The 13,422-nt window shown below is 43.2% G+C and overlaps 1 long non-coding RNA gene across 1 annotated transcript in view; it reads left to right on the plus strand.

The window, feature by feature from the left end:
- Positions 1 to 6,449: 6,449 nt before the first annotated feature.
- LOC114666162 (uncharacterized) overlaps positions 6,450 to 13,422 on the plus strand; it is a 7,897-nt gene continuing 924 nt past the window's right edge. Inside the window, exons 1-2 of the long non-coding RNA XR_003718538.2 lie at positions 6,450 to 6,794; positions 8,963 to 9,120. This is a non-coding gene — a long non-coding RNA (uncharacterized LOC114666162). The remainder of the gene's footprint in view (positions 6,795 to 8,962; positions 9,121 to 13,422) is intronic.

Genomic DNA, 13,422 nt, shown 5'->3' on the forward strand with positions numbered 1-13,422 from the left:
TGTTTAAGCGTTTTCTCACTAATTAGCAGGGAATTGTACACTGAAGCGGCTGCTCTGCTTTAGCATTCAGTGTCATTTGCACCTGCGTCTACATGGATCAACACTAATTGTCAGCATTTGGATATAATCAAGGAAGGAAACGGCGCTGGAAAAACGGCAAATTAAAAAGAAATGGTAAAAAAAAGGGGACAATTAAAGCTATGGCTACAAATATCTTTTATGTGCAAATGCATAACTAAATAATTCAATTCATTAGAAGGAGGGCTGAGCCATTGATTTGGGATTCTGGTTGGAATGAAAACCTGCAGCCACACTGGTATCCTGGTCTGAACTTGAGAACCCCTGAACAATAATGAAAAAACAACAGTTATTATTATTATCATTAATAATAATAATAACAATTCATTCATCTTCCAACCCGCTATATCCTAAAACAGGGCCACGGGGGTCTGCTGGAGCCAATCCCAGGGCGCAAGGAAGGAACAAACCCCGGGCAGGACACATGCCCACTGCAGGGCACACACACACACCAATTTAGGATCACCAATCCACCTAACCTGCATGTCTTTGGACTGTGGGAGGAAACCCACACGGGGAGAACATGCAAACTCCACGCAGGGAGGACCCGGGAAACGAACCCAGGTCTCCTAACTGCGAGGCAGCAGCGCTACCACTGCACCACCGCGCCGCCTAATAATAATTCTTTACATCATACAGTTAGGTCCATAAATATTTGGACAGAGACGACTTTCTTCTCATTTTGGTTCTGTACATTACCACAATGAATTTTAAATGAAACAACTCCGATGCAGTTGAAGTGCAGACTTTCAGCTTTAATTCAGTGGGGTGAACAAAACGATTGCATAAAAATGTGAGGCAACTAAAGCGTTTTTTTGAACACAATCCCTACATTTCAGGGGCTCAAAAGTAATTGGGACAAATTAAATAACTGGAAATAAAACGTGGCGGTACGGTGGCGCAGTGGGTAGCGCTGCTGCCTCGCAGTTGGGAGACCTGGGGACCTGGGTTCGCTTCCCGGGTCCTCCCTGCGTGGAGTTTGCATGTTCTCCCCGTGTCTGCGTGGGTTTCCTCCGGGCGCTCCGATTTCCTCCCACAGTCCAAAGACATGCTGGTTAGGTGGACTGGTGATTCTAAATTGGCCCCTGTGTGTGCTTGGTGTGTGGATGTGTTTGTGTGTGTCCTACGGTGGGTTGGCACCCTGCCTGGGATTGGGATTGGCTCCAGCAGACCCCCGTGACCCTGTCTTTGGATTCAGCGGGTTGGAAGATGGATGGATGGAAATAAAACGTTCATTTCTAACACTTGGTTGAAACCCCTTTGCTGGCAATGACAGCCTGAAGTCTTGAACTCGTGGACATCACCAGATGCTGGGTTTCCTCCTTTTTAATGCTCTGCCAGCATGGTGGGGCCTGAACAAGCCTAGCTGCAGGTGGATAAGCTCTTCTGAAGTGCATGTGACATAGCTGCTGGCTACAAAAGATGGAAGGCAAACAATACAACGCAAAAATGGCAGAAAATATACAAAGCTGAGGAAGAACAATGCCAAGAAGTGAAAGAATGAATGCTATCGAATGAGTACACTGGCTCCCAATTAAGCTTAGGGCTGATTTCAAAGTCCTTGTTTTAACATATAAAGCCTATAATGGCCGAGGCCCTGCTTACTTATGTGAATTATCATTACCCACAAACCAGAGAGCACATTGAGATCTCAAGATGCCTACCTGCTTAAGATGCTTCTTCCATCTTAAAAATGTTGGGAAATGAAGGTGCTTTCTAAATAAACAGGATTCTGAGAAATTAATCCATGCATTTATTTCTAGTAGGATTGACTACTGCAACGCGATGTTCACTGGATGTTCAAACTGTTCTTTCTACAGCCTCCAGTTAATCCAAAATGCTGCTCCAAGAATTATTACAAGAACAAGAAAATACGAACACAGAACTCCAGTCCTCAAGTCCTTACACTGGCTCCCGGTTAAGTTTAGGGCAGATTTCAAATCCTCCTTTTAACATATAAAACCTTAAATGGCTGAGGTATGGCTTACTTATCTGAACTTATCATGACTTACAAACCAGATCTCAAGATGCCGGTCTGCTTATGATTCTAAGGATTAATAAAATAACAGTGGGAGGTCGAGCTTTTAGTTACAGGACCCCCCTAAACTGTGGAGTGGTCTGCCTGCTACTATAAGAGATGCCCCTTCCGGTCTCAGCTTTCAAATCCCTGCTGAAGACTCACTACTTCAGCTTAGCACACCCTGACTAGAGCTGCTGATTAACTGTACAGGCTGCATCTCTGTTGTTAGTCATTAGCACTAAAACATAAGTAACATGAGAGTTCTAATTTGTTACTAACCCTCACCTGTTCTGTTTCTCTTCTCAGTACCCAAATGGTGGCACTTGGTGCCACGGCCCACCTGCCAAGTTGTTTTGCCTGCCTAAGGTAAAGTCATCTCTGATGGAGGATCACAGGAATTGTTGGGTAGAGGGGTCCTTTCATCGGATTGGCTGGCCCAGCACTGGCCAGGCAGGGCCTGTTACAGCCCATTGTGGCACTTCTTGTGTGATTTTGGGCTATACAAAAATAAACTGTATTGTATTGTATTGTATTCTTGCCTTATACCAGTGCTGCTGGGATAATTATAATGCAGGTATTTTTACTTCAATAAAATAATTATTCCTTTAGATTGTTACTTTAAAAAGTAATCAGACTACTTAACACACATTACTTTTTCCATATTGCTGAGCTTAGCACTGTACATTCAGCTCATTAATATAAACTTCACAAGTTTTAAATTACTTCAACCATGAGAAACGATAAAGCAGGTTCCCAAGCATTTCAGTCATGGAATTTATCTTTCTTCCTGTGGCCTGCTGGAAGTGAGTGCGAGGCCAACAAATACACAGGCTAACAGAGTGCAGCAGACATGCGGAGAGTACAAAGACTTCAACTGTAACCCTGTTAAGGGTTTACACAGCCACATAAGTGGGTTACCCGCAAAGAAATCGACGTGTGTTATCCCGATTTCTTTAACTGGACAAAGGGTATACAGGGCAATTTTTGAAACCAGGTCTCTTACTGAAACACATGTGTAAACATTCAGTGATGGAGTCTTCTGCAGATTTCAGGAAATTTCTGTCCATGTAGGAACTCCTGCAGTAATTTGTGTATAAGGGAAACAGAAGAGGAGACAGACAGCAACTCATTTTTCTTTTACACCGATATATATATATATATATATATATATATATATATATATATACACTACTTCAGTTTAGCATACCCTGCCTAGAGCTGCTGATTAGCTTTGCACACTGCAGTCCTCTTTGTTAGTCATTTTGCCCTATATATATATATTTATAGAAAGAGAGAGAGAGAGACAGAGAGTGTTTTTTCATAAGATTTTTATATAATTTGTTTTATATTTATATTTAGAATTCTTATTTTATCATTTTTATAAGATTTTTGGAAGGAGGACTATTGTGTAATAGTCTGGAAGTACCAGATAGACTGTATTTTTGGTGACGAGTGTTGATCGCCAGAGCATTTTCCACAGTCAATTTGTTGGGCAACCTTTTTTGCCGAATTTTTCCATGAAAATTTACCATACAGTTGGCTTTGGCAGTTTTTTTTTCTTTTTTCCCAGTATCCAATGACATCACAGTGATGCAGCAGTCAATGTGGGATTGGAATGTCACTTCCCGATCTGCCTAGCCCATGCAAAGAACTTTCACACATATGTACGGCACTGTAAGTGTACTCCACTTCATACGTTACACTGCTGCCCAGTTGGCATCATACAAGCATGAATAATTTATGGTGTATACGCACATGTGTGATGTCACTACCTGATCAATACTGCATCCGGGTTTGCACGAGATTTTCATCTGAGGCACACATTAGCTGACCATATTGAGGGCATTATGAACATTCTTAATGTTCTGCATAGATTCATTGTTAGTGTTGTTGTTATGCTCCTTGCTGTGAGGCGCAGATTGGGTAGTGACAAGGACAGCCAGTCAAGTATATAATGCCGATCTCTTGCATCACAGGCTCTGTGGGTTTTAGTTACTCATAGTGATGAAAGCTTGATAGATGCAGACGGAGTTAAAGGACTCGGAGTAGAGTTTTATCTCAGGGAGGTACAGTGGCACATGTTTTAAGAAGTTCTGCTTCACAACTCAGATCACATTTTTATCCACAATAATCGGTCCAGCATAGTCGGCAGATGCTTCCTCAGCCCTCAGGTGGACACTTTAAAAACCACTGCACCGTTATAATCCACTCAAAACTTGTTCAGTTTCTCCTTCCCCATTGACTTCAAAGCATTTCACAGAGTTCACCAACATTCTCCAGCCTTGCAGTGTTTTTGTCGAACTCGAGGTGAAGCAAAGTCAGTGGGGTTCACTCATCACTATTGGTGACATATCTGGAAGTGGCACAGCAGCTCCTGGTACAACAACACATGCCTGATGGGAAATGGGACTCTGCCTTATAAAGTGAACTACGAACAAGAAAGAGGCACATGTTAGGTGATCCACAGAAGGAGATCATAAGTGGATTAGGAAGATAAAAAGGCCGGTGTGAAACGATTCATTTGTAAAATGGGGAAATTTACTAACTCCAGCAGAAAACTAATGGCTGTCACTCATCCTCTAGTTTCCAAACCCCCCAGATATTTTTTCATTTTTTTTTCCCCCCTACACTTGTTACTAATTATTGACTGGCAATGTCATACTTAACTTCAGATGAAATTCATCACAATTGATTCATTGACAGAACTGGCATCTCTCTATGTATGAGCGAGCCCACTTAGCTTTATCAATACCTCTTCTACAAGATTGATCAGCTTCTGGTTGAAGGCAAATCATTTCCTGAAATGTGCTATCGATTTGATTAATGCCATCTTGGGGAATATTAACGTAATAATTCATTGGGCTTATTCTAATCCTCTTAGCTTTTCAGTTGGTCATCATCATCATCAGACATGGCACTGACATTCCAGAGGGTTGGTGCTTATAATTGGTGTGATATTGAGAGGATGTACTGTATGTGAGGAGGGCGGCCATGGTGTTATTGGGCAGGGTTTGTGTAAAATTACAAATATATAATAGAAACTGACAACGAATTAAGTTATTTATTTATCTATTATATAGTGCCTTTCACATCTATCTATCTATCTATCTATCTATCTATCTATCTATCTATCTATCTATCTATCTATCTATCTATCTATCTATCTATCTATCTATCTATTGTTTTTCTATCTATCTATCTCTTTATCTATCTATCTATCTATCTATCTATCTATCTATCTATCTATCTATCTATCTATCTATCTATCTATCTATCTATCTATCTATCTATCTATCTATCTTTCAGTCAGTCATCCATTCACCTCTTCGTTTTGAGACCACCTTATCCAGTTCAGCATTGTAGGAAATTACACACTCTTCTTCACCACACAGGGTCCAGCGTTGTAGGTTGAAACCCCACGTCTTTTTGCTGTCTTTGCGGAGTCTGTACATGCTTCTAAAGATGTTTGTCCTAAGGAATTTTAGGAGAAGTTGATTCTTAAACAAGACATGGGCGGCACGGTGGCGCAGTGGGTAGCGCTGCTGCCTCACAGTTAGGAGATCTGGGTTTGCTTCCCGTGTCCTCCCTGTGTGGAGTTTGCATGTTCTCCCCGTGTCTGCATGGGTTTCCTCCCACAGTCCAAAGACATGCAGGTAAGGTGCATTGGTGATCCTAAATTGTCCCTAGTGTGTGTGTGTGTGCCCTGTGGTGGGGTGGCACCCTGCCCAGGATTTGTTTCTGCCTTGCGCCCTGTGCTGGCTGGGATTGGCTCCAGCAGAGCCCCGTGACCGTGTGTTAGGGTATAGCGGGTTGGATAATGACTGACTGACTAAACAAGATGTACATGAGAATCTCCTTTAGGTCACATGAGCCATCAAAGATCAGCCTTTGAGTGGTAACATTTTCCTATGGGAACAGTGATGGGAGTCGGGTGTGGATTCTTTCTGACGTCACTGTATACTCAAATATAATAAACTGTTTCCATTTCCATTGGTCGTGTGTGGATGTGCTTACCAGAATAAAGAGCGCATGCTTAATAACTGACCCGACACCCAATTCTAGTGCCCTCAACATTATTATTATTATTATTAGCATTCTTTCCAATTCAAATGATCTTTCTAAATAATTAGTTTGCATTTAATTTTAAATTAACAGGAATGCAATAATAATTCATTATGCATTCTAAATTCGCACTTCCCCAGCAAATTAGCAATAATTCTTTGGGAGGGACGATGTTATAGCACACCAATGGCATGCCTTTCACTGATGGGGGGCGGAGGGGGGGTGGCATTAATTAATGTTTATCCGATGCAGAGTTTAAATAAAAAGTAGGATTTGTTAGGTAGCTCCTTCCAATGTAATCAGGCAGTGATTATGTTCATTTAATGACATTACTTTACCATGGATACTGAGCCCATTTCCCGTACATCCAATTAGCCTGCTTCTGTATTCTCTTATTAAATTACGGCTGGTAAAAGAAAACGGAAAAAAAAAAAAAAATGAAAAACTCACAACGTGACAAGGCGCAAATATTTAGTAAGCTGGCGCTAGTGGCTTCACAAAGTCAGCAGAAAGGAAGGATTCGATAAATAAGCAGCATTTATTTGTGCCGATTGGACCAGGATGACACTCACAAGTGACAGATGACACTCCCGACTGACTCTCTATGTGTGTACAGTGTGTGGATTAAATCCTGGTGAGTAGACACGTTTCATTTCAGAATAATAAATTACATTTTTTGAGTGTTTTTTATAACAAATTGTATTTTTCTTTCTCTATAATAATACTAATGTATAATTGACCTATATTTTCCTTCACATATGGTCTTATGTAATAATTTAATAAGTCACCTAGGGTGAAAATCGTGATAATGAGATGTTGATATCAAATTTCATAGAGCAGAAATTACACGCTAAGGTCCTTTTTATTTATTACTATTTGTATTTTTAATTAATTCACAAGGCTTACATTTATTTTGATTCCCTCACATCTCAGCAGAGGTTTGTGCTCTCAGCGGGTCTTATTTTTATTCCGTCTTTCTAATTTACAATAGTAATTAATGCAATGATATGCAAATAAATAAATAGAAAAGCACTAATCAGCATGTTATTTTTGAACAATTTTATTGTGATGATTTGTTTTGAATCAGAGCTTATATGACCATTAAAAAAAAAATAAAACACAGTTAATAGCCTTTTGAAAAAAAAAAAAATCCAAATTCTCTCATTAATATTTTGTGAGAGGTGTCACACTTGGACTGGCACCCCAAATAGAGTTGTACCAGGATCTTTACCTGGCTGGGATGCCACTATAATGGAAGGACAAGAGGAGAATTTGTGCTGGGCATTGTCTTCCCCAGCCCCTCTGATATCAGCCCCCCGCCCCCCAACACCCGGGTTACAGTACCTCTACTGATTCCCACAGGGCACACTGGGAACTGTAATTCCTTGGCTCAGTCCTGTTAGGCTCTGGGGGGGGCCACTGGAGAGACTAATGAGCCCTACTTTGTCAGGCTCCAACCTCACCCAGAAAGCCTCAGTTTTGGGACACCAGAAGTGCCCAATGTGTTACACAAAAGGAGGTGCCTGCCTCAACACAGCGAGCCAGAGTCGGGAGGAGGAAGAAAAAGCTTGCTGGAGGAGGAATGGAGGAAATGCAAAAGAATTACAGAGCTTTTAGTGAGAATTATAGTTGTGGTGTGGGAAAAGATTACTCCTGTAAGAGTTTCACACAATAAAACCTTTTTATGTTATAGCAAACTTGTGTCCGAGCCTTTGTGTTGGGGATTTGGGTAGCTGGAGGACCCCCTGGAGACCACCATTAGTAGAGGTCAGTTGGGTTGCTTCTTGACTTCCTTCTGATAACGGTGGAATAGCCCCCTGCAGCACCCAAAATGGGTGAATTAGAGTTAAAACTCTCGTTTTGTTATGCATATTGTAATGGCACTCACATCGCCAATTAGGAAAGAGGTGCCTCATCGTCTGTGTTCCTCAAGGATCTACTTTAGGTCCAGTTTTGTTTTCTTAACATACAAATCCACTTGGATGTGTCATTCAGCAACATAATAGTAACTTTCATTGTTATGCTGATGACATACAGCTTTACTTATTTTTTGAGTCTGAGTAATGTGTCTAAGTTGTCGATTCTACAAGCCTGTATTGATGAAATTAGAAATTGGTTCATATCATGGACACCAAGCATGGGATAGTGTTCAGGCTGGTTCAAGGTACCTTGCCGGGCAGGAAGGCCAGTATAATGGAGGGATTTGGAGAGACCACTTGCATGGACTATTTGTTCCCCCGACACAATAGGTGGCAGTCTCCCTGGGCTACAGTGCCTGGATATTTGGATATCTGTAATGAACAATGGACAATGGGACAATGAGACTGCTATACTGGGCTCCATTGGGTGCTGCCAGGGGGAGCTGCAGGAACAGGGCTGCTGAACTTTAAGGAACTGACCCGGAGGTTTTTCCAGGTGTCGGCGCTGTAACACCAAGACTGGCAAAAAAGAACTCTGACACCTCACCTTAGAGTTGGGAGGTGGAGTATGAAGCTCACATGAAGGAGTGGAAGGAGACGGAGAGAAGAGAATTGTGTTTCACTGCTTCTGTAAAACGACACAGAGAAGTCTTTGGTGATGGTATCCATTAAAACACATTTTCATTTGAACCCAGAACTTGTGTTGGTGTTAGTGTGTTTGAGGGCTTGGATTCAGTGGCACTTCATACTGGTCACAATGTCTACTAACATTTGTCATGTGTGTGCACACAGGGGACAGCTGAGGGGCACTGGTGACTGTAATTCTACCGCCACACCAGGGGTTGGCGCTGTGTCTTAACGACTGTCATTTTTCCCTCCACAGACCGGATGATTGATAGCTGACATTCACCTGGACCCGCCTTTTCTCGCCAGGAGGACTGAAAACCAGAAGCTCTGCCATCTTGAACTCAGACCTCTCTGCAATCATCTGCTTGTTTGTTTCGGTTTACTTCCAATCCACTTACTATATGGAGTTACCAGGTAGGTACCCCAACTCTTGATTCTCTTACACTTTCTTCAGCTAAATTCTGAACACTGAGATTTCGGGTGGCACCAAGTATGAAATCAGCGTCCAAGGAGTTTAGTGGGGCTTTTGGAGTCCTGCTCGCAAAAGTTTCTATAGCTGAGGGTGGAAGCTAATGTTGCACTTTACGTAACTGATCTTTTCCTAAATAAGGAGTGGCATTGTACGTGTACTTTGTCAGTGTGCCCGTGTCAATCAAACACAGGAAGCTCTACTGTTTACTTTGACTTTATGCTGTAAATACTGTAAACATAGGTAAACAACATTCGATGTGGCTTTAGTACCACATAAATGTTATTCATATAAAGACCATCACAAAGCACAATCGCACAGCTTCCGCTGGCCCATCCATTATATTACACCGGCGCAAAGTTATTTTGTCGTCCCACCAGACAATCCGTCTGTCCTTCTGCCCTGGCCTCTCACCTGGGTACCTGGCAGGGATGCCTGTTCTCCTCCTCTTACACTGTATATCCATCCATTTTCCAACCCGCTGAATCCGAACACAGGGTCACGGGGGTCTGCTGGAGCCAATCCCAGCCAACACAGGGCACAAGGAAGGAACCAATCCCGGGCAGGGTGCCAACCCACCACAGGACACACACAAACACACCAAGCTGAATCTAGAATCGCCAATCCACCTAACCTGCATGTCTTTGGACTGTGGGAGGAAACCGGAGCGCCCGGAGGAAACCCACGCAGACACGGAGAGAACATGCAAACTCCACACAGGGAGGACCCGGGAAGCGAACCCGGGTCTCTTAACTGCGAGGCAGCAGCGCTACCACTGCACCACCGTGCCGCCCTATACTGTATATTTGTTTTTTAAATCCTTATATTTGGAAACCAAACTTTATAATCAGCATCCCAGTATGCTTCGCATAGAATTTGGGAAATGTGTGTACCTGTTTTAACAAAAATGAGCTTAAAAATGTAACTGAGCATAAAAGAGTTAATAAATATTTAATGTGTGTTATGCAAAGTTTTCTATCCAACAACCTTCCTACCCTTCCCCAAAAATGTAATTGAAGCAGGTTAAATAACCCAACCATCATTAATGAATAAAAAATCCCTGCACTCCCATGCAAGGACACTGAATTTACCAAGGACAGAGCATTCGCTTTTTTAGTATCTGATTATGCAACACGCGTGAAAAGATTTAATGAGCAGTCGCTTAAACACATTACATCACATTATCACCCTGACAAAAAAGGATCTGCTTACTTCCGTTTTCCATTTTCATATTATTTCAAATTAGCACCAAGTCGAGGTTTTGAGATACTTCATAACCTCTAAGAAATGATGAGAGGTAAAACGGGTCTTACAGTGGGACGTATGAAGTCAGGTAGTAACGACACGTCTGCCCTGCTCTCTGGGCTGGTCCTGGGACCTCCCTGTAAGGGGTTGGCAGGTTCTCTCTGTTTCTGCGTGGGTTTCCTCCCACAATCTGAAGACACGCAGGTTAGGTGGATGGGCGACATTAAACTGGGCCCAGTGTGTGACTGGCATGTGTGATTGGTGTGTGCCCTGTGATTGACTGGCAACCTGTCCAGGGTCTGTTCCTGCCTTGCACCCTGTGCTACCTGGTTTAGGTTCCAGCAGACCTCCGTGACCTTGTTCAGGACAAAGCAGGTTTAGAAAATGACTGACTTACTCTTTGGGCTAGGGATCTGGAGTCTGTTAGGCCATTAAACACACACACTCATTCATTTTAGCCCACGTTATGTGGTTATACCAAAATAACCTTCATGCAGTACAGCACAGGCACATATAGAATCTCACGGCAATCTGTTTTATATTGTACTGACATCCCATTGAGGGTGTCCACAGATAGTAATAAGCAAACCCCACGGAGTTCACTTCGCCGTGAACTCAGCAGAATCATGGAAGTGTTCTGGAATGACAACGAACTCTGCAAAATAAAGTCAATAGGGGTCTTCAGTTTCCTCCCACTGTTCAAAGACATGCAGGTTAGTCAGACAAATTGGTGACATTAAATTGGCCCCAATGTGTTGGTTGGTATGTATGTGCCCGACAGTGCCCTCTATTGGCACCCATGGACCCCGACAGGGTTGCACTTCCAGACTCCAACTTCCAAGCATCCTTGCAAGTGTCCGGACTTGGCTGCCACATGAGGACCACTGTCACCTTGTGTACGGAGGATGGAACTGCTCCTGCTCCTACCGGCGTTGGACTGGTGCCCTGTCCAGGCTTGAACCTTGAGCTAGCTGGGATAAACTCCAGTCCCCCGACTCTCTCTGCAACCCTAGTCTGGGTTAAGCAGGTTACAAGACGACATGGCATGAACCTTCCCAGATACTTTTATAGTTTTACTAGCTGTGTAAGCCTGTGCTGCAATAAGCCCGGGCTCCAAGAAACTATTGAAATCGTCAAAATAAAAATTGAAATGCAGAGTCGGCGGTTTCGTTTTGCGGACGTGCCACCCCGCCTTGTCTATCAGCGGCTAAGCGAGTTTCTCTCTCGTTTGTCTGTCCTCGACGGTTTCACTTTGGTGACGGAGTCGCTTTCTTTCGGCTTCATGCTGTAGCCTCGTTCTTCTTTCTTCTTCTTCCGACTCGTGAACTTGGGGCCGCCTTGCTGGCTCTTTGAGCTTCATGCTGTAGCCTCGCACTTCTGGGCCGGACAGACAGACACACACATTTCCACGCATAGACGTTTATGTATAAGATTATACTATTACATTTAATCGCTGACGATCAGAGAAAGACAGAATTAGAAATGAGACAATTAGAGATACTGTACAACAAAAGTGGGAGAGACATCTAAGAAAGCACAGGAAAGTAGGTTGAAGTGGTAAGGACATGCGATGAGGAGAAACCAGGAATATGTGGGATAAAGAGTCATGGGAATGGGGAAGAGAAAGTGAGGAAGGCCAAAGCAGAGGTGGATGGATAAAGTAAAAGAAGATCTGAAGGAAAAGAGTCTGACTGGAGAGGAGGTGCCGGACCGAGCTGCATGGAGAACGCTGATCAAGTGCATTGACCCCACAAAGAAGTGGGGAAAAAGATGAAGATGATGAAAATTGGTGGGCATCGATGTGTATTATTTGTATTTTCTCAAAAACATGAACAGACAATAGGGTGGTACAGTGGTAATAAGGAGACCAGGGTTGACTTGCCAGGTCCCCCGGTGTGGAGTTTGCATGGTCTCCCCGTGTCTGCGTGGGTTTCCTCCGGGCGCTCCGGTTTCCTCCCACAGTCCAAACACATGCAGGTTAGGTGGATTGGCGATCCTAGATTGGCCCTACTGTGCATTGGGTGTCCATGTGTGTGTGTTTGCCCCACAGTGGGCTGGCATCCTGCCCAGGGTTTGCTCCTGCCTTGCGCCCAATGCTAGCTGGGATAGTATTGGTGGCAGTGCAATCAGCTTTGGAGGGCCATATTAGACACCATCCAGAGTCATCATTCAGAATAAGCACTACGGGCCAATACCAGCGAGGACCGTCACATTTATTAAAGTAGAGGAGAAGCCACCACAGCACTTAACTGGGAGCTGAGAGTTGATCTAAATAGACAAATCAAGTTCCCAGAAGAGGTCACAGCAACATCACTAAGACCAAGAGGCCAATGAAGGCAGAGAGAAAGGGTGGTGGACGAGGGGAGAGTGGGCTGAAGTAGGTTGCAGGGGGCTCGCCAGAAAGTTCTCCTGCAAGATGCTTACCATCCTTGGCACCGACAAGGCCATACAGATTACCAGGGAGGACACTTAAGTGACATGTAGGTGGCTATGGGTTAGGAGATGAGAACTGTGACGGAGACTTGATCAACACTGGCTGTGACACCTGAGTGATGTCAAATGACCCACAAGTCTCAATGACCTCAGGAACATCACTGAAGATCACAGTGTGTGTCAAGGGAGGAAAAGAGTCATATAGTAGTTAATCAATGATGGTTACTGTGGCATATGTGCTCTGGATGTTGACTCTATCACATCATGTATTGATTTGCTGAAAAATAGTGACAGATATATATTATATTATATTATATTATATTATATTATATTATATTATATTATATTATATTATATTATATTATATTATATTATATTATATTAGCTGTGCAAGCCCATCAATCACATCGGCTGTGCCTTAGCGGCTAAGTGAGGTTCTCTTTCCTCTGTGGTTTAGTTTTGCTGAAGTGCTCACCTTTGTTGTCTATCAGCGGCTAAGCGGGTTTCTCTTTCCTCAGAAGTTTTGTTTTGCCGATGGGCTCGTCTCACTTGTGTATCAGCGGCTAAGC

The sequence above is a fragment of the Erpetoichthys calabaricus genome, chromosome 15, assembly GCF_900747795.2.
Source record: "Erpetoichthys calabaricus chromosome 15, fErpCal1.3, whole genome shotgun sequence".
Classification (NCBI taxonomy): domain Eukaryota; kingdom Metazoa; phylum Chordata; class Cladistia; order Polypteriformes; family Polypteridae; genus Erpetoichthys; species Erpetoichthys calabaricus.